At 36.4% G+C, this 22,945-nt stretch overlaps 1 long non-coding RNA gene across 1 annotated transcript; it reads left to right on the forward strand.

Moving 5' to 3' along the window:
- The first annotated feature begins 1,452 nt into the window (after positions 1 to 1,452).
- On the forward strand, positions 1,453 to 13,059 carry LOC124417730. Its single transcript, XR_006937460.1, has 3 exons — positions 1,453 to 1,678; positions 1,787 to 1,864; positions 12,757 to 13,059. It is a non-coding gene; the product is annotated as an uncharacterized LOC124417730 (long non-coding RNA).
- The last annotated feature ends 9,886 nt before the right edge of the window (positions 13,060 to 22,945 follow it).

The following is a 22,945-nucleotide window of genomic DNA, read 5'->3' on the forward strand; positions in this document are numbered from 1 at the left end:
AAGATTATACTCGAAGGTATCAAATAATTATCAATTGTCTCTTTTATTATATAATCATTATTAATATTTTAAGACTTCCAGTTTTAGGCTTCAATTCCTATATGTGAAATTTTAATGCTACACTTAATTTTTTCATATTGATTTTTATACATTATGTTATTTCTTGAAGCCCTCTAAGGAGATTTGGAACTGAACTTGGTAAAGAATAAAGCAAGACCATACTTCCACTTATTGATTAATAAGTGTGTATATATATAATATATTGATGTAAGACTATTAAAAATTAAAAATTAAGAGTGAAAATTTTCAGAGATCCTTACAGGCTTTAGTCATCCAAAATCAATTTAAAATGATATGAGTACCAAATATTTTCAGACTCTCCTGAAGAACTCACTTTTAAAATCCTTTGGAAGGCAAGAAATATGTCCAAGAAGATTTCACACTTTATGTAAGAAATACTGGGGGGGGGGGGAGCGAAAAGAAAAAAAAATGGAAAAAAAGATGATACATGCATTGAAAATTTGTATGAGTGTTCATACAGTTTTCAAAGGTAAGTGCTTAAGGCTTTAAGGAATAACATAAATCATACTGCAGTCAGTGGAAGTATTTTAGATCATCTCACTTTTTTGAAGGGCAGGAAAAGAAAAGAGAAGAAAATGTATATTTTCTTTCTTTTAAGCCCCAGACTTTAGTTATGTTAAAAATGGGATTGTCTCCCTTGAATTTAGGAACATACTGATGCGTTTTCCATTCCACTGAACAATTCAGCATTACCACAAGGCTATGCAGAGTTACAAAATGCCTGTTGGTGGTATTTTTTGTTTTTTGTTGGTGGTGGTTTTTAACTTTGACTTACAGATATAGGTAAAAGCTGGGCACAAATTTACTATCAAATGAGCTTCTCAGAAGACGTATTAATTGGAACTGCAAATTTAAATGAACAATGTAAAATGTATGCTGTGAGACAATTCTGAAATTGTAATAAGAACTGTTTTCTGTTTTCGTGGCAGAAACCGTAATCTAAGGTGAAGCCAATTATGTCAGATAATTTTTATTTATTTTATATCTTACGGTGATTGACTTCTCATTTCATGTAAATCAGTACAGTGTTGTAGACTGTAGTGGAGCTATGTAGTTCATACTATTTGAAGTTCTCACCTAGAAGTTTATCCAGCGTCCAGTAAAAAATTTCCTCCTAACATTTAACCTAATATCCGTTCTTTTAGTTCAAAGCCATTCCCTCTTGTCCTATCACTATCATACCACATAGGAAGTTGGTCTTCCTTCTGTATAAGTTCCTTTTTATCCTTTAGTATTTATTTCATTGGACAAGGTACAGCCTAGAGGACCATGCCTGTTGGAGGTGCACGTGCTGCCTCAAGTCTGGGCTTTTCATGTCCATTAGCTTGCAATGTCAGGTCCACTAGATGATGTGGGGGCACACCCTGGTGATGGAGGTTATATGGTTATGCTTTACCCCTTCAAAGATGATGTTCTGTAAATATTATGACTTTGGTAGTTTTTGTTGTTATTGCAGTTGTCAGGAGAGCTTATAAAACTGGCAAGTAGGCAGGGCTCGATTTCTCTGAGTGTTCACATCTTGTGTTCCTTCCCTTTGTCTTGGGACTGCCCTGATACTTGCCTGCTAGGAGTGACTATCAGTTAGACTATATGATTAGTATGTAGACAGCTAAGTAACACAGTATCAGTTCTACCCTTGATATGCAGAAAATGAACAAATAATTTTTTTTTTTTTTTTTTTTTTTTTTTTTTTTTTTGTGCTTAGAATTCAGTAAGCTACGGGAACTTAATCCGGCTTCAATAATTGCACCCTGGTAGAAGACATGGAGACAGGAAGAAATAGGTAGGTTCTTTTCCCTTTAAGCATTATGTAGAACATAAAAAATCATTCTAAATAAAAGGTTGGGAATGCTGTCTGAAATTTTTCTTAGTGACCTGCCCAGAAAAGAAATTTGAGGGATTTTCAAGAAGCATTATAATGCAGTACTGAGTGAGGCTCCATTTGACTGTGCGAGTGAAGTGTGAGTTTTCATCCTAGACAGATTCCCCAGTTTGGCTGTACCATAAACCATGCTATAGAGGGAAGCAACAGCAACAGAATATGTAGAAAAATAATAATGTGAAGAACTCTTCTCCTGAGAGAACTGATTGTATGTATAAGCAGTGAATACTCAATAAACAACTGCAATGTACTGCACCTTTGCCCTGTGAGGTTTTTAGCCACACTTACTCAGTATCACAGCTATGCTATTACTGGCATAAATTAAGACTTCATAGTTTAAGAACAGGTATTTTTGTGCTTTATAATTTTAACTATAGTTTGCTTGGGGGTTAGCAAGAAAGGAGTAGGTTGTTTTGCTGTATTAAGGATCAATATTTGGGTCAATGAAATTCCTTATGAAAAAAAAAAACAACACCTAACTTGTTTTGTTCAGAGGAAAATCATTTATGGTTGACTCTGCTTGCTACCTCACTATGCTTACGCTCACCTGGTACATAGGAATTATAATCTTTCTGTTTTGTGTCTTATTAACTAACAGAGCAATGCTGCCCCAACCAGTTTTGAAAACAACTTTCACTTTTTAAAATCCTTATTTATTTATTTATTTATTTATTTATTTTTCCCTGCACCACATCTGTTTAGCAGTTAAAATATTTGTCAGTGTTTCTTCTGGGAGCATTAACATGGACTCCAGTGCACAATTAGGATCTGTATGTATCTTTGGCTTGAATAAACTGTAGAGGATGGTCTCTGGATTCAGGTTTTAGTCAACTGTAAGTCGTGAGTTAAAATGAAATAATATGACTCCCTTAGATGACAAAACACAGAATTCTGTTTTTCTCATCTCTGTACTACACTAATTGACAAGATGTACTTTATACATCATTTTCTAAATATTCCTTGTGAAAGAAAGTCACAGCTTTGCAAAGGCAGCCCTTTCATAACTTTGAACTTTCTGTGTATCAGCTACCCTGATATGTCAAAACTATTGTGTTTTAAATCGTGAAGAGTCGTAGAACTTCACAGAAGATGTGTTTTGCATGTCTGAGCAAAGTGTAAAGAAATCAGTGGAGTGTTTTTTTTAGAACATTCCTTAGGTGCACATCACTTCATATTTTTAAGTTCTATTTCTCCTTCTTGCAGAAGAAGGACATATTTTGCACTTATCACAAGGACATTAAAAATGATCAAATCTAGTTGAGTATTCTACCTCTTGAGATTGGCAATAAACCTGAAATATAACTCACGTGAGGAATTTCAGCATTTCATAACAAGACTTTTTTAGAGTTCTGTTAAAATATAAAACAAACCTTTATTACATAGTAAACTCTTTTTCTTGCAGAATTTTTTTTTTTCCTGTATACCTACTGTACTTATGTACACACATAAGAAAAAATTCAAACTTCTATGGTGGAACAGTTTTGAGAAATAAGGTTCAATTAAATCTAGTGAAGGTAATCAAACAGCAAAGAGTTCTCTGAGTCACTAGGAAAAGTTCATCTAACTTCTTTGGCATAGTAGCATTGTAGACAGTTGTCTCTTGAGAATCTTCTCAGTTCTTGCTTAGGACAGGGAATATCTGGGCAGAATCAATGAGGATAGTTAATTTGATTTAAATTGTCTTAAAAAGCAAAGGGGGCAGAAAGCTATATATGGCTCTCTCTTATCACAGAATCACAGAATGGCCCAGGTTGGAAGAGACCTCAAGGATCATGAATCTCCAACCCCCCTGCCACAGGCAGGGCCACCAACCTCCACATTTAATACTAGAGCAGGCTGTCCAGGGCCCCATCTAACCTGACCTTAAACACTTCCATGGAAGGGGCATCTACAGTATTATAATTTTATAATATTACTTTTATAATTACTTATAATATTACTTACATAACTTAAGTAATTATTTACAGGTAATGAGATATGCAAAATTTTTTATTGTTCTTTATTATTTTTGTATTTCTAGAGAGATGGTGGCTTCTTCCATTTGTAATTTATAACCTGATAATCCAGATTCACTTCACTCATCAGCTGAGTTGTATTTCAGACTCACTATTTCTGGCAAGCTGGTGTTTGATGGAGTTAAAATCAAAATAGTAAACTTGAAAAATCTGTTCTTGACTGAAGCAATTCAGCTCCATTTGCAGCATCTGGAAAGAAAATCAAAACCTTCTTGGGAAGAATTAGCACAGCAATAATGAGAACAATGGTAAAGCATAATGCATAATAAGGCATGTTTTTGTCTTGTGTCACTGAGAATTATCTTCACTTCAAAGATAATGTATAACTATCAGTATTTTTTTCCACACTTAAAAAGTGTGCATGCAACTTTATATTTTCCCTGACCATCTGGATGTTGAAATCCCTAGTACCAGTGACAATGAAATCTGAGCCATGATAAGATTCCATCTAAAATCTGATGGGACCAAAATTTAAAAGTTGTCTCCTAAGGATTGCCACTGGTCTGATCTGTTGTCAATATCAGCGCTGCAGCACTCAATACTAATGTCTGATTCTCCTTCATTAGTATCTAGCAGCTTAAGGACATTCTGATTGGATTGATGCTGGTGTTCCATGTATGACCAAGATGCAAGTTGTTTTTTTTTTTTTTTTTTTTTTCTGCAGCATTTTGAACTTTTATTGATTTAATATTTAAAAATTTCTTAAAGTGTTCATGCTGCTTTTCTAGTTTTGTTTAGACAATCCCAGGTGCTGTGAATCCATTCTTACTGCTATTGATAATTTGAACATCCAAATTCCTGTATCATACAACTTCATATCTGTGCCTTCCTTCTTCCTCAAGAAATCACAGCTGAAACTGATACCAAGACCTGGCCTAATACCCTTAAGTCAGTTAGATGAATTCAGAGAAGCTGTCCAATCTTCAGAGAAATCCTACAGGCAAAATGTAGTGGTGGATGTCAGATAGAAGTAAACAAAAGCCTGTGTCTTAGGAATAGTTCCTTTCATTCATGAGTCTACAAACACTTTAAAAAGATAATAAAGGCAAACACTGTTGCCATCACTTCACAGCTGAAGAATATAAAGTGTGAAGGTACTCACTGTTACACCACAGGAAAACAGAACAGAAACCAGATCTGGACATAAGTAATTTCTTGGATCTGAAGAATATCCTGGCAAGTGCTAAATGGAAAAATAAAGAAAGAAATAAAGAAAGAAATAAAATAGTTAAGGTACTGTACTACTGTAGCTTTTCAGAATTGCTTCTGTTAAACTCACTACACAGTATGTAGCAGAGGGACAAATCACAGTCTCACAAATTGCTCCTCAAAAACTCCTCTGATGCACTACTGATTGACAGTCAGCACAGTTCTTTACTAAGAGAACAAACCTGTTAAATATATTGTGAAACACTATAGAAGTCTCAATACAAGATACCAGACTAACAAAATAATCAGAAAACCATGCAACTGAGGTGAACTGAAATAAGTCCCTTCAGATAATAATGGGAATTGACCAGCAAAATGAGCTCTGAGTCAAAGATTCTAGTCTATGGCTTAACCACTGGTACTAGAGTAGACTAAATGTCTCTCAAATGCTATATGGTGTTTTATCAGAAAAGATGAATAGCAACCTGTTTCAAATGGTGATGGTGATGGTGACAGAGAAGAGATGCTGGCCATGGTAATTGATATACAGATCAAGTAATACTGCATAAGAGTCTGTTTTCAACATTTATTTCAGTTTATTTCAAGATAATCAAAAAGATATTTTAAATTAATGATTATGTAATAGTTCTGCATTCAAATGTTCAAAAATATTTGAATTATAATATTATATTGGAAATTTTACAAAAGGGAGCTGAGGATGTTTGCTGTGATGACAGCACTGAAAATTCTTTCAAGTTTGCTTTGATGCAAACAATGCTCATTTATTCATTGAACATTCCATGTGAAAAAATATAAATTGAACCCGTATAAACTGAACAACAACAACAAAAAAATTACAATCCAGTAGTGAAACAATATCAAATTAGAAAGGATTTATTATTAGTTAATTTGCAGTCACTGTTGAAAATTGAAAATGTTTTGACAGGAAGCTGAATGAAAGAAAAATTTGTAATTGATAACAGTAAAATGCCAACAGCAAAATTAAATAAATACTTCATATAGAACTGTATGCTAGCTTTTCGATTATTTTATTTATTGGGATTTATCTTTTTATAGCAGATAGTGCATCTATTATGTAGGTTCCCATCAGCATGGGGTAGCTCAAGAGTGCTGATCTGGAGAGTGTATTGAAGGATGAACCTATGAATTTATAAAACAAAATGTGTTTTGTGGCAAAGTAGATCATCCAGTCATGGAAAAGAAACAAATACTTGGCTTTAGGCAACCAAATGTTGATCCCCAGAGGAATACTGCAAGCAGTCGGTTTGGAATAACACAGACTACAAGTTGCTGAGCAGAATATTCAGCACATAGTTGGGAGGAAAAAACAAACGGTAGCAATCTTTGTCTGTTAGTAGATAATTACCATAAGAAGAAAAAGAGCAAAAGTAATTGAATAAAACGTACATAGATTGTTTACTCTGTTCTATTAGCAGCAAGCAGCACACTCTCATTAAAAGACAAAGAATAAAACATTGCTTAAAGTTTCAATGAAACAATGATATTAGTTTCCATAACATTACCTGGCACTGTAAAGAACACTAACAACATAGAAGAATTCAAAAGTACCCTATAAATACTTTTGCAAATTAACCTACCCTTTATAGATTACATATTATGAGCTGAATGCATTTCCCACTGCTAAGGATTGGACTGGAAACGAGGGAAGAATTTAGGAGCTGCATTTCACTTTTTCTGAGGTGAAGAGCTGTCTGCTTTTCTTTTTGATAAATCATGTTGAACCGGTACTAATAAAGTGAGAAAAATACTGAAATTCTGTCTAAGCTGCAAGAATGTGTCTAGTTCTCAGTTTGTGTGTCCTGTTTTGGCCTCCCCAGTACAAAAAAGATGTGGACATATTGGAGAGAGTTCAGTATAGCGGGTGAAGGGACTGGAGCATCTGTCCTGTGAGGAGAGGCTGAAAGAGCTGGGTCTGTTCAGCCTGGAGAAGAGGACATTTGGGAGGGATCTTAGCAATGTCTAAATACTTGAAGGGAGGGTGTCAAGAAGACAGAGCCAGGCTCTCTTCAGTGATGCCCAACACAAGTACAAGAGGCAGTGGACACAAACTGGAGTACATGAAGTTTCATCTGAACGTTAGGAAGCATGTTTTCATTGTGAGGCTGATGGAGCATTGGCACAAGTTGCCCAGAGATGCTGTGGAGCCTCTCTCCTTAAAGATCTTCAAAAGCCACTTGGATGGCCCTAGGCAATCTGCTCTGATGGTATCTGTGATTCTGTGAATATGTCAATGATATTTTCTAAGAGGAGAGTCCTTCTGCAGTCCTGTCTATTTCTTTAATATGCTTCTGCTTCTGTAATTTGTGAAGTCTTCATTTTTGCATTGATCTTTTATTTCTGTGTCATGATGTTATTTGCTCTTAATTTTTTAAATTTTTTTAGGAGGAGTTTTTGGAGGAGGAGAGAGCTGAGTAAATCAGCTTTTCTTTACACATATTGCAAGCGTGTGAAGATTTCACTTCCCTCAGGGCTTTAAGTAAGCAGGCATCAGAGAAATGATGTGAGAGCTATAAGACTTATTTTATTGCTATGTTATTCATACTACTGGACAAATTGCTGTTAATGGGAGTCACAGAGACTGATTGTACAATTTGTAGCATAGTTATACAGATATTACTTACATTTGATACATACACACATAAAAATATGTATGTGTATACACACATGCAATGATGGATTGATGGCCACCCATCTCAACTTTTGCTAGTCTTTATCTCTGCTTTGATGAAATTCTTCACTTATTTGAGTAAAGATATGTATTAATTTGATGGCAAAGCTAAATTCAAGCCTAAGATGAAATAATATTAAAATATTCTCCAAGATTAAGTTCGAATTCTACCTTTACTTTTCAAGACAGTCTTTAAAGATGTTACCTACCTACCTTAATTTTTTAACAACATAGATGATGAAGCCATCCTTAAAACCGCTTATACATTAGTAAATCATACAACTGAGTCCATAAGGATAGAGCTTAATTTATTACTTATATTTTAGTAGCACTCACTGTGTAAGACACTATCCATGGAGACAAACAAACAGACAGTTCCATTGATTGCTTGCAAAGTTGGGTCTAGAATTGGCAAGCCAATTTAGTGTCTAGGTAAATTAACCCAAACAAGAGGGGAAACCTCATTAGCTAAGAAACTACTTAGTGTGAATTAGTGAAGCAGTGCCCAAGACAGGCTCTTCCTGTATGGTAACTGGACAAGAGAGGACGGAGCAAGGGAAACAATCAGGTTGTGACCCCACAACTACATTATGTTACCTAAAACACACTGATGTTGTACTAGGTCTCTTACTTCTCCTATTTCTTGAGTGCTCTGGTTCCAACCCAAGCACCATTTACATGTTCCTACTCTATAAAAAGCCAGTCTGATTCTGGGGCTCTGTGGGCATACCTGGTCATTCTCAAAATCACAGAATTGTAGGAGTTGGAAAGGATCTCTGAAGCTCATCTAGTCCAACCCCCTGCTAAAGAAGGTTCCCTACAGTAGGCTGCACAGAAAAACATCCAAGCATCCAAGCAGATTCTGAATATCTCTGGAGAAGGAGATTTCTCAGCCTCTCTGTGGAGTATTGTTCCAGAGCTCTTGAACCCTCAAAGTAATGAAGTTTTTCCTCTTATTCATATGTAACTTCCTGTGTTCCATTTTTTGGCCGTTGCCCTTTGCTCTGTCACTGGGCACCATGGAAAAGAGCCTGACTCCATCCATTTGATTCCTGGCCATTAGGTATTTATAACCATCAATAAGATTCCCTCTCAATCTTCTCCAGATTGAACGATCCAAGGCCCCTAGACATCTTTGTAGCTCTATACTGGACTCTCTTGAGTCTCTCGGGGAGCCCAGAACTGAAAAATATTAATCCAGTATTAACCCCAAACAAAATAGTGTGTAGCAGGTAGACTGCAAATCATTTTCATTCATTCTGCCTGTGTCACATACAGCCTCAGCTTAACCACATTCCCTCCCAGATAAAGCTTCAACATGTAATCACGGTTAAATTGTTTCATCCTGCAATATTAACCTTTGACTAAATATCTGGCCAAAGGGACTCTTCAAAATCTGCTTCTAATGTCAGAAAATCTGAGACATTCATAGCCTAACTCTGACAGCAAGTCATCTCACAGAGCCAGTCTGAAGAAGATGTTCATTATCAAGACCAAGAAATCTCCTGTGGCTTCATGTTCACTTCCTGCATAGTCTTTTGAACTTCATTTACATTCATTGTCTCATGCACTTGTTCTATGATTATAGTTATACACAGGTGGAGAAGTACACATCCTAAAATACAATTTGGTCACTGGCACATTTTGACATCACACTCCAGGTTTACTTGTGAAGGAAAAATCACCAAAGTCATCAGACATTATTCAAAATGCTGGCTGAAAATCAATCTGATAATCAGGTTTTTTGTTCAGAACTAAGCTCTTTTGTAAGTTATCTGGATACTTGAAAGTGAGTCTGCCTTTTTGGATCCAATGTTCCTAACATTCAGATATTAGAACTGGAATTCTACATTATTTTTCTTGAATAATACATTTATACTTGTCAATACAAGTATTTCCTATAGGTATTCCATGTGGTTGACTGCCGTGAATTCTTTACTCACCATTCTCTTAGCAGTCTAAAGACTTGGACTTGGTGACCAAGACAAAGAAAAAAGCTTTTGTATTTCTGGCTTTTTTTTTTTTTTTTTTTTTTTTTTGCCCTGGTTCTAAGCTGAATACATTCTGTGAATTCAGAAATCTTATCTTTTCATTCTGTGCTTGTTTTATCACCTCAAAGAGGATACTAGGACAATTTCTCATTCTCAGAATTAGTATGAGGGACACAGTTCATTCATATTTCTAACAGTAATAGGAAGTTAAAGGAAAAAAAAAAAAAAAAAGCTAAGCTGATGTTAAAGTATGCTTCCTTTAAGTACATTTCAAATTCTCCAAGAACACAAAGAATAAAAACCTTATTTTTCCTATTTTACCTCTAGAGATAGAAAAAACAGAATGTGCTTGGAAAAACAAACACACAAACAAACAAACAAACAAAAAAACCCACAAAATAAATAATAATAAAAAAAGTCAAGCACTGAAACACTGGGCAAAAAAATCCCAAAATTAGTATTGGTGATCAAAGTGTTGCACTATTCATGCTAGTCAGATAGGACAGTGAAGTAAGTATAAGACAAAAAGAAGAGTAAAAGAAGAGACTCATGGCAATGATGAGGAAAATGATGGAAAAGATGAGGAAGTGTTTTCCTTACTCTAGGCCTTAGTAAAAACTTACATATATCTGATTCCAGTAGTGAAGCAGCATTGCACTCACTAGAGCTGGGCTAATTCACATCAGTTTTGGAAGCTTTTCTCCAGTGCTGAGGCTCCTATGTCTTTATTTCTACACAGGAGAAAGTCAAAAAAGTAGGCTCTCTCTTCTCACTGGAATTTTCCTTTTCCTTTTCCTTTTCCTTTTCCTTTTCCTTTTCCTTTTCCTTTTCCTTTTCCTTTTCCTTTTCCTTTTCCTTTTCCTTTTCCTTTTCCTTTTCCTTTTCTTTTTCCTTTTCCTTTTCCTTTTCCTTTTCCTCTTCCTTTTCCTCTTCCTTTTCCTTTTCCTTTTCCTTTTCCTTTTCCTTTTCCTTTTCCTTTTCCTCTTCCTCTTCCTCTTCCTTTTCCCTTTCCCTTTCCCTTTCCCTTTCCCTTTCCCCTTTCCCTTTCCTTTTTTTTCCTTTTCTTTTTTCCTATTTCTTTTTCTTCATTGTTAATTTCTTAAAATTCATTTATTTAACATCTCCATCTTCACACTTCTCAGAGAGTTCTTTCTCCAATCACATAAACCCTAAGAAGGAGAAAAGGGTAAAATGACAGATTAACAATAAGATTATAAAGGCTTTTGGAGGTCATTAGATGACAGAAAGGACACAAGTTTATGATCTGAATGGCAATTCAGAGTATTCTGCAGAGGGGCCATTTCCTGGAACATAAATACGTAATTTAGAGTATATTGTGTTAGCAGCATTTTGGGGGCCAGATCCAGCAAGCAATAATTGCCACTTTCCAGGCAAGAAAGTCTTTGGATTCTCATTAGTATTATAGGGTTATAATTCTGCACTGATTTGCACTTCTACTGTCTGTGAACAATCTTTGTCAGCTCACCTATGCTGCAAAAGTCCATTATGTTGCAAGGAGACATACATCTCCTCCTTGCCTCCTGCTGTATCTGTATGATTGCCACTTGCTGCCACTCAGTTTGAAGAAGAAAATAATTTTTCTGTTTTCAGTCTTCTGATACTCTCCATGATGAATTCTTTACTTATCCTTTACCCTATATAAGACTCTTGAGGAAAACTATGGGGTCAGAGGAGAGAAATTATTTGCTCTGAATTTATATCCAATCTATGAGATTTAGATAAAGAGGTAGAAAGTGAGGTCAGTGTCATGAAGCTCACAAACAGAAGACTGCAAAGTAAAATAAAGAGGCTGTACTCCATTCTATGTTAAAATTTTCCCTTGTGTGATGCATGTTTCTTGTCATGTGGCTTGGAGTTACGTTCAGCTACACACACAACGCACAGTATAACTGCATTTATTTAACAGGCCTCATGCTCTGCTACAAAGAAAAAAACAAAACAAAACCAATACTCTCTCCCCAAATAACATTTACAAATAAATAGTTTCTATGCTTAGTCATATTATTTAAAAGCTTTAAGGATCAGCTGGACAGTACATGCTATCAGTTGTGTAAATGGTCTACATATTCATACATTTAGGCATACATATTTATGAAAAAATGTATTTACACATACAGATGTGTGATTATACATTAAATATATATTTGCATCTTTACATATTTACATACATAAATGTATATTTACAATTAGTCATATAAATGCAGAATTTATTGTGCCTTTATCCTAGAAATAAATTGCATATCTGAAATATGCAAAATATCTGAAAAACTTTGGGCCTGTAACCAAACCACAGTCCAGGAGCTAAATACAGAATTCATCTACAGTGTACTCTTATATATTCCCTTGCACTGGTGAATATGTATGTGCATATGTGTGCACATACTCACATATACAGGCACTTGCATACAATCTCTACACTATTCTTAATCAGTAGAGCATGATCTCCTGGTAAGAGAGCAAATGAAGCAGAGAGCACCCAGTGCTCCATAAGTCAGATGCTATCTTGAGGCTCCAAGGATTTCTTAATTGACTGGGGTGAGGTCAGGGGCTAAGGTGATTGAGTAGCAACGATGTGTGTAAAACATTTTTTTTTTTTTTCTGCTCCTATTTCTTTTCCTGACTGCACATCCAGGAAGCATTTCTCAAATAAAAGAGAAAAACTTTGGAGTATTATCAGTGCAAGAGGACAGGATTATACACTGAACATTTGCAAAAAAAAAAAAAAAAAAAAAAAAAAGAATACCCTTGATAGTAAAGCCTGTGAGAGAGGTTATGGAAAGCATTAGTTCACTGTTGTGATATCAAGTACTGTTTTTTTTCCAGCTTCTGCCTAAATATTTAATATGATCACTTAATCTTTCTTTTTCCCTCCAACTTCCAATGAAACTGGAAATGCTTTGCTTCAAGTATTGGCCTCTGTCTAGCTCCAAACAAATTCAAGACTCAGACCAGTAAGAGAGCAACTGAACAACACCACTTCCGGGTAAATATAATAGGTATGTAAATGTACAGTCAAAGCTATTGATTTTAAGCCTCATCTGGTTATTCAATTAAAATAGAAAACAATACAAATTAGTTAAGACTAATTTTATGAATCAGTGACAGAAACATCCATCTGGGTTCACATCAGAAAACAAATGTACCTCGTTGTATATTCATCTTGATTTTATATCAACTATTACATGAACTTGTGCAGGAATAGACCATCATCATGACCTTAGGTTCTTCTCTAGTTTCCTACTCTCAGATGTTTAAATGATCTTCTTTGCATTTAGTCTCCAAGACTTTTTGTGGCAGCCTTTTGTTCCTGATATTTTGGAAACTCAATTAGAATCCTGCTTTTAGTTTAAAACTAGGACTGCATACATTTGTAATTACATTTCCCCTGAACTTTGAAAATATTATACTCTTGTGATGGATAGTGCACTCAATGAATGAACAAGTATTTCTTTTATACAGTATTTGATTACTTCTTATGGCTGTAAATGTCTTCAGGACAAAACAGTATTAATAGATACCTTGTAAGAATTTAGTAGTCACTTAACCTGACAGAGTGCGTACTGGGAGGCAATAATCTCCCTTTATTTACCAGGATGAATATAGCTTGCATGGGTCAGCTATGTCCTTTTCTCGCTGCTTGTACGAGAACATTTTCCATCGCTTCCTCTATGCTTTGTTTTCATCAGAAATAATCTTTCTGTATTTTCTATTTCTTGCTCTTTCAGGGCTCCCTTTCATTTCACAACTGGTCTTTTGCCTTCCTGGCATCTTTCCGCTTCCCTGGCATTTAAGTCTATATCTAGACTTCTATATCTACTTACTTTCTTATGTGATTTTATTCCACAGGTCTAAGCTCCGTATTTCTTCATGTCCTATCAGTTCCATTTTTGTTTAGCTGATACGTCACATTATTTGATTCCTGTTTCACTGCTTGGCCACTAGCTGCAATTTGAATGACTGGCTGTGAACAGTTATGACTGAATCAGCTGCTAGTTAAATTTTTTCATGGCCTGATTTTTAAACTGCACTGAAAAACAAACAAACAAACAAAAAAAACCCATCAACCTTCAGCACTTGTCAGCAAATTTCAAACTCACTTTGGTTAATTGAGTTTGGAAAAAAAACAATGCCACAAATTTTGCTTGCTTTTAATTATGTCCACAGTCTCAATCCAAGCTACCCTGCAACACTGAAACCTGGCAATGGATTTTGAATGTCCCTCTATCTCTTGAAATCTTCCCTGCTGTAGCAAATTTTCAGTATCACTGAAGCCTTGGCATGCTAGTTTATTTATAATTAATATACAGCACTTAACATTTCATTGCAGAATACCAAAGACCTATAGTTTCTTTTTATTTGGACGCTACCTTGCCAACAGAGATTAGGAGCTGAAGTTCTGTCAAGCACTGAACTTATTTATGGGACCTGAGCAACCAGATGATGAAAAACAGATCGTTCTCCCAGAGCATAAATCTTCAGTGGCTTCTTTGAACTCTTTGAATGCTGAAAAAAAAATTAAAAAATCAAGACTTGTAATGCACACCATGTTTATCCTGAATTAATACAAAGTAGACAGAAGTTAAATATTTAAGATATGACCCACACACTGGGGAAAGCAATGTTTCTTTTCATAAACAGTGTCAGATTTCAGAGAAGTTTTTTTTCTAAGTAAGTGATAAAATTCATATCTGAGAACATTTTTCTACTGAGAGCTCCCTGTGAAATAGAACCTCATACCTCAGAATTTTTGTTTGAAATTTCTGTTGTAAATCAGGCTCTATGAAGCTGCTTAATTTTTTTAAAGAAAGAATTAACATCTTTTTCTTTATGAGAGGCTTAATGCAAACAAAGCAGCTTGGATAAAATAAAAATGACTAAATATTTTTCTTTTCAGTCAAAGCAAACATGACCTAAACCTCTTGAGAGAACCACATTGAAGAAATAATCGGTATACTTAAAGTAATTTTTCAGGCGTGTCAGGAGGAAGCATAAGGAAAAAGGTAAAAATTAATATTAACAAAAACAAAAAATGTTTTTCAGCAACAGCATGTCTGACTCCAGACAGCATTTGATGAAACTGAAAAAAGGTACTGTTAAAAGAGCTGAAGTTAATATTTCTGGTCCAAACAAAAGATATACTTCCCACATTCTCACAGAGAGCTCACTGCTTCATGTCCCAGTTTTCCTGTCAGTAAAACTTTGAGTCCATTATTCATCTCAGAAAAGGAAGACAATTCCAGTCCCAGCAGTTGCTATCCTTCCTTGACTATGTGAGCTGATTAAAATACCATTTGATTACTTTGTCTAGTATCCCACTGCACCAGAGCAGTGAACATTTCATGGCTTCAGGGACATCAGAGCACAAAGATGGCTACTAATCCAGGTGAAGACCTGAAATAAATACCTTTTTGAATATGTATTTTGATATAGTTCTTATTTATTTATTTATTTATTTATTGTACTGCAAATTAACTTTTGATGTCATGTGATATTTTCCATGATATTTAATGTATTATGGAAACTCTCAGGAGAAAGATGTAGGTTATGGCTTTTGGCTAGTGTACATTTGGAACATTTGGCAGTCGGTAGGTCATAAGAGGCAGCTCAGATTTATTTTAGTGTCATATGTCTAAACAGTCATTGTGTGCATTGGTAAGTACTATTGCAGCAATGTGCATTCTCAGGTAAGATAGTTAGCATCTCATTAGGAGGAAGAGATTAGGAGGAAGAGAAAAAAGATAATTTTCAGATGAGATTGAGAAATGATGGCAGATCTGACACTTGAGGTAGTTAAACTCTAAATTTCACTAAAAAATAATCAACTGATCAGATGGCTGGCAAAGCCTCATTCACACTGTATTTAGAACTCAGTACAGGATGGTGAAACTTTTTGGAGATTACTTGTAAAATTTCTGCTGAAATTAAACTGAATGAAGTGAAATTTTGTCTAGAATATTTAATGACTATTTGAAGCTTTCTCAAAACACTGTTGGGATAATCTACAAGAACTTTCTCTAGTGTCCTCAGTACAAGAGAACCGTGGATATACTAAAGAGAATTCACTGAAGGACCACAAAGATTAGGTAGTGATTGAAGTATCTTTCCTATGAGGAAAGGCTGAGAGCTGAGTCTGTTCAGTCTCAAGAAGATGAGCCTGAAGGGGAACTCAGCATTTCCTAAAATTAGCTGAATGGAGGCTTCAAAGAAGATAGAGACAGGCTCTTATCAGTGGTGCCCAGTGACAGGACAAGAGGCAATGGGATCAAAGTGAACCACAGAGGACGTCAGGAAACACTTTTCCTCGGTGAGGGTGACACAGCATTGGCACAGGTGCCCAGAGATGTTATGGAATCTTTCTCCTTGGAGATATTTCAAAGTTATCTGGACATGGTACTGGGTAACCTAGGTTGTCCCTGCCTAAGCATAGGTGTTAGACCAGATAACCTTCATAGGTCCCTTCTTGCCTTAACCATTTTGTGATTCTGTGAACTTTTGGAGAACATGTACACTTCAGGAGAATCTGAAAAGACAAAAAGTATTAGTTTCTAAAGGGATGGGCAGAAGGAGAAACAAAGGGGGGAATTACACGTCACAATAATTTGACTCCTAAAAAGCTATGCATGTGAATACAGATATTAAAATGTAACTATATTCATATATATACATACATATAAAACAACTGTCACTACCACCACCATCAAAACTGCATTGATTTTAAAGATTCGCGAATATCAAGATTGTAAGTATCACTCAGCAAACATTTTTCAAGATGAAATTATATCAAAGCAACCTAAACAGAGCTTCTGAGTAACAGATGTGGAAGAAGTAGAAGGCATAAGAACTGGATCAATAAAGATATACGTTGTTTATAAAATGATAGTACTCAAATAAAAACAATTTTTAAAAACATTGTTCTGCTTCTTCATTGTGAATAGGACAGGAAGCAATGGGTTTAAATGACAGCAAGAAAGCTTGGGTTGGCAAGTGGAAGAAATCTTTCCAACTACAGGCATAGCAAAACTCTAATGTACACTGCCAAGGAATAATGTGCAAACTTCTGTCACTCAAAGTTTTCAAGACCTGCTGAAACAAAAAACTGTCAAGAATAGTTTAGGCATGGCTGATCTTGCCTGTGGGCAGCTATATGGATTAGATGATCTCTTGGGACCCTATTTACTATGATTTCTGTGATTCCCATGTAAACATAACCCTTTTGACTCAAATTCAATTCACATCTAGAAAATTATGTGGAGTATTTTAAGAACAAAATTAAAATAAAAACAAAACTTACACAACATAAAGAATCATTATATGTGATGTCATGATTTTACAAACTACTAAAAACTGACTTTCATAATAAAAGAGGGATGGGGCATGCTCAAGTGAAGACATCGCCGCATGACAAACTTTTTTTCCATGCCCTCAAATGACTACAGTTATGTTTCACTGCACATTTAGTTACTTGTCTTTTCCATCATTTTAACTGGGGGAAAAATGTAACATCCTACTTGTCCATAATTAAAGCACTTACCTAAGGTACATAAATTAGGGCATAGTTATTGTCCCTCTTTTTTGACTCAATAAGAGTGAAAGACTCTCTGTGCAGCACCAGAACATTTGACTTAGACTCATTTTTGGGAGGGAGTGTAGGTGGGCTAAGTCCCTCATTCAAGCATGTCAGTTAAGTCTCTGAAGTTTGGAATGATGAATGTTAAGGTCTGGGCCAGGTTAGCCACCGAAGTCGGGAGAGTTGAATCCAGGCTAACTCCTCAACACTTCACTCATCACCCAGGATAACTGCAGTGTGTAGATCAATCAGAAATTCAACAGAATAGTACAAAGATTCTCTCATAACAATACACCCTCAAAACCACTCTCTTGTCTCCCTGCTCTTAGAAATGTGTGAAAGGTGGTCTCCAGCAGCAAAGAGAAATCTTTCAAAAATATTAAGAGTTCTATATAGTCACAATGAGATTTGAGGTTGCAGCATGTGGGGAAAGTTACAGGAACTGCTATGATCCCTACAACAGTTGGATTGTTGGATTGTTTTTCTTTGTGAATTTCTTTCTATTCTAGAATTCTGAATCCCTAAGGCTGATCCTATTGTTTTCTTCTTTTCAGAAAAAGGAGCAGTGTGCAGAGGTTCGGTTCTCTTACATGTACAGTTCTCAGAGGGGTTTCAGGCCCTGTAGCAAGAAGTACTGAACACTGTGCAATCTTGTGAAAGTTGCAGTCTTCTTTTGTAGAATCCAGAGCTGAGGAAATTTCAGGCTGTGTTTGGGTATTCAGCCGACAAATTGAACACCTACCTGAAATGAAATGAACTTCAAAAGCTGTTGGGGATCAGGGATCATTATGGGTGAAGCCTGAAAAAGGGAGATAATTATAAATTAATTTGTGTGTGCATGTATGCACATCTTTGTGGAAAGAGGCAAACATAGTTACTCATTAGAGTGTGTGGTATTACTGACTGTGAAGTTTAGCCAGGTGAATTCAATCTTAGCTGAGGTCAAAAATGTTCCATGCCTTCTCCATTCTAGAGCAATTTAATTGTTAATGATTGCTAGAGATCAGTTTAGATTGGCTGTGTAGCATATGCTTGTTCCATAAGCATTTTAAAAAGATTATTTTGTTTTGTTTTGTTTTGTTTTTTTTTTAAATCAATCAACCAACCAAAAAGACAAAATGAAACAAAACAAACAAACAAAAAAATCAAAAACAAAACCAACAGACAAACAAACAGCCCACCAACAATGACAACAACAAAACCTAGGAAGAATTAATAACAGCCAGTGAAGGGTAGTTGAGTTTCTCACAGTGAGCATATTGTAGTGTCTGAAGGAACCCTAGATGCGCAGTTCTGCATCAAGCAAAGTTTATTATTTTCCAGTGCAACACTAAAGTTAATATAATTGCAAATAGAGCTTCTTGTAATTCTCAACTTTTCTTGTGATCTGGTAATTTCCTGATATTACACCTTTAAAGTAAGAAGGTAAACTGTGGAGTACCAGTGGGATCTGAAATCTAATTATTTCAGTCAAGCAACACAAAATAAAACAAAAGCATCAGGTCCTCATCAGAGTGAACAAAGATAGTTCAAATTCAGGTTCACATCAGCACGGGGAAACAAAGGGCTATTAAATAGCTTATAATGATATCTAGTGTGTATACTAGTTTAACACAGTGAAAGCACAGATATTTTCCTTCTCTTTTACTATCTTTTTGTATTGTTCTCCTTCTAATAGAAAATGATTCACTGTTTTCTATTAGAAGGAAGCAAATGTACCCCTAAAAAGAAAAACACGTCACATTCTTTCTGATAGGAGTGCAATTTACATGTATGTTAGGTATGTTAGCTCTGACTGCAGTGCCTTGTGTCTCTCCCTTTACTAACTGTATGATTTACATTTAGACTACACTGGTTTCCTGCACATTGTGGGTTATAAATGGATTGCTTACACAGACTGCTCCGTAGTTCTCAACTCTACTTTGTAGCTGCAGTTGTAGCTGTAGCTGTAGTTGCAGCCACAGTCACGGTCTCTGCTTTTGACTGCAGAGCTCTCCACTTATTTGGGAACAGATTAATTCCAGAAATGAGCTGCTAAGTGTCCAATTGATGAGAAAGTAAATAACCAAGATCCAGTTAAGTTTCGTTGCCCACTCCATTTAGTATGTGCTCAGGTGTCCACATTTGTCTCAAAGAAACATTTTTTCTACTCTACACTTTTGCATAATGGCTCCCTGGTGGCAACAATTGCCAAACTAGATATATTCTCCTTACACGAAGGGTTTACTGCTCCAAAGCCCACTGGTGAGGAGCAGGCTCTTAAGAAAGAGAAACTTAAGAAACAAATCAAGGTTTTAGTCCCTTTTTCAATGACTTTAAATGCATTTTTCCCATTAGCTAGAGAAAATGCTGAAATGGAAGGAGGGAACCTCTTGGACTGACTGGTGCCTGCACTTTTCTTTCTGTTGGTTAAGAAAAAAGAGATACTTAAATAAGATCTTGATACCTAAGATTTTTTAAAGTGCAGTCAGTTCTCAAAGCTGCTGTGTAGCTGAAGTCCAGCCATGGCAGTTCTTGATGGTCACTTTTCCACCTTGATCTTGAGCAGCTTGTTTCTAATAGGATTGGGAATTTAGACTTCTAAGAAATCTATGCCTAAATTCCTTTAAGAAGCGCACAATACTTTTCCCTTTTCTCTCCAAAACAACCAACATTCACAAAGAGTGTCTGAGATCAGGCTGCTCAACAAACAAACAATTGACACAAGCGAAGAAGCTTCCCCAGTTTCCCCCAGTAGTTCAGGTTTGTGAAATCTACAACAGGATGCAAGCATAGGTTTTGACACTTCTTCTGTTGAATAGAAATACTTCAGACAACTGGAGCCTTTCCTAGACTTCTGTAACTTTAGAGCAAAGATTTTGAGATAAACTGAATAATATATATTCTCTCCAGACATCATAAACTTAAAGTGCAAAATATATATGATATGTATCATATATATGTATGTTCAGCTCTTCCCTTGTAGGATATAATAGCAGGTGATATTTAAAATGGCTCTGATCATTCTGCACAGACTGAAAAATTGAACAGGGCTGTGAGGAAGTCACAAAGTATTTTGTATCATCCCTGTAACATCGAGATCACTATTACATTCTGAGGTAATAAATTACTCTGATGACTTCACCTCTTCCTATTACTTTTTTTTTTTTTTTTTTTTTTTTTTTTTTTGCATCTAGCATTGTCGTTTAGCTATTCTAAGTCAAGCATGTAATTAAGAAATGATAATTAAAATAGTTCAACATCATTAAAATGTTGATACTGGAATAAGCTTTGTATAGTGCTGGGTAAAAGAAATATGAGGGTATTTATCAGGCAAATTAGAAGTATTTGCCACCTAGTCTGTTTAACAGAAAACTTTTGATAGGAGGGTACATTTTAGCCCACAGAGCTCTTCTTGTAATGGTGACACATGACGGAAAAGGAGAAAACTCTCATAACATAGGCTTATCTGTGTAACAATGACAGTTCAAAGTATTTAAGGGTATTTACATGATGTAACTTCTGACCAGAGAAAAAGAATTCATGAGAACACTGCTCCCAAGATGACTTGGGCTTTGTTTCCATTTCACTTTCATTTCGGTTTCAGGTCTGTACTCATTAACCAAGGATAGCAGCTCTATAGGCAGTCAATATAACCGTACGAGGAATTTTATTTGTTCATTTATTCATTTATTTGTTTTACTGAATGTATTATGTGGCTCAGCTATTGAATATATGGCAGTAGGTTTCAACAATGTAAGCTCACAGTAAGTGGCTGTTTAGTCTGTGTGAGTGTCAGAGAGAACTGTATACCTATTTATAACTCAGAGTTTTCCCTGAGGATAAACAACCCTGTATTGGCTCTGGTTCATAATCTTCTGCAGTAATATTTTCTGTCCACTTGGCTTCAGTAGAATATTTTCTCTCACTGTTCTGGGTACTGTGGAATAGAGAAATCTACATACTCTTGCAGGCCAGATTCAGACATACAAAGCTTTGCCCAGTACTATTGTGACTGAGTGGAAAGATAATTCTAACTAGATTTATCACCGCCTAACCCAGGCTTACAAAATTTTAAAAACTCTTCCAATTTAGAAAGCAACATACTAAATTAATAGTAATGATTAGAGAAACAATCTTGATCAAATGATTTATGCAAAAGAAGAACTAGGAATGAGAAAATCATAGAATCATAGAATTGCTCAGGTTGAACAAGACCTTAGAGATCATCAAGTCCAACCACAACCTAACCAAACTACCCTACCTCTAACAATCCTCCACTAAATCATGTCCCTCAGCACCACATCCAAATGGTTTTTAAACACATCCAAGGGTGGTGACTCAACCACCTCCCTGGGGAGCCTATTCCAGTGCTTAACAACCCTTTCTGTAGAGAAGTGTTTCCTGATATCCAACCAAAACTTACCCTGGTACAACCTAAGGCCATTTCCCCTTGTCCTGTCACCTGTCACCAGTGAGAAGAGACCTACCTTGCTCTCGCTGTAAGCACCTTTCAAGTACTGGAAGAGAGCAATAAGGTCTTCCCTTAGCCTCCTTTTCCCCAGACTAAACAGCCCCAGATCCTTCAGTGTCTCCTCATAGGACATATTATCCAAGCCCTTCACAAACCTTGTTGCCCTTCTCTGGACCTGCTCCAGTACCTTCATGTCCTTTCCCTGTTGAGGTGCCCAAAACTGAACACAGTACTCAAGGTGAGGCCTCACTAGTGCCAAGTACAGGAGCAGGATTACTTCCCTAGTCCTGTTCACCACACCATTCCTGATACAAGCCAGGATGCCACTGGACTTCTTGGCCACCTGGGCACACTGCTGGCTCATATTCAGCTGACTGTCCATCAGTACACCAAGGTCCCTTTCCATCAGGCAGCTTTCCAGTCAATACTCCCCAAGCCTGTAGGGTTGCTTGGCGTTGCCGTGACCAAAATGCAGGATCCAACACTTGGCCCTGTTGAAACTCATACAGTTAACCTTGGCCCATTGATCCAGTCTATCCAGGTCCCTCTGTAGTGCCTTTCTCCCCTCAGGTAGCTCAACACTCCCTCCCAGCTTGGTGTCATCTGCAAACTTACTGAGGGTGCATTCAATCCCCTCATCAAGATCATTAATAAAGATGTTAAATAGAAGCAGCCCCAGTACCGAGCCCTGGAAAACACCGCTCATGACTGGCCACCAACTGGATTTAACTCCATTGACCATAACTCTTTGGGCCTGGCCATCCTACCAGTGTTTCACCCAGTGGAGTGTACACCCATCCAAACCATGGGCAGCCAGCTTCTCCACAAGGATGTTGTGGGGGACAGTGTCAAAAGGTTTACTGAAGTCTAAGTAGACCACACCGACAGCCTTACCTTAATCCACTAAAGAGGTTACCTTGTCATAGAATGAAATCAAGTTTGTCAAACAAGATCTACCATTTGTAAACCCATGCTGACTGGGCCTGATCCCCTGGATGACCTTTAACTGGTCCATGATGGCTTCCAAGATTACCTGCTCCATAACCTTCCCCGGCACCGAGGTGAGACTGATAGGA

The sequence above is a fragment of the Gallus gallus genome, chromosome 2, assembly GCF_016699485.2.
Source record: "Gallus gallus isolate bGalGal1 chromosome 2, bGalGal1.mat.broiler.GRCg7b, whole genome shotgun sequence".
Classification (NCBI taxonomy): domain Eukaryota; kingdom Metazoa; phylum Chordata; class Aves; order Galliformes; family Phasianidae; genus Gallus; species Gallus gallus.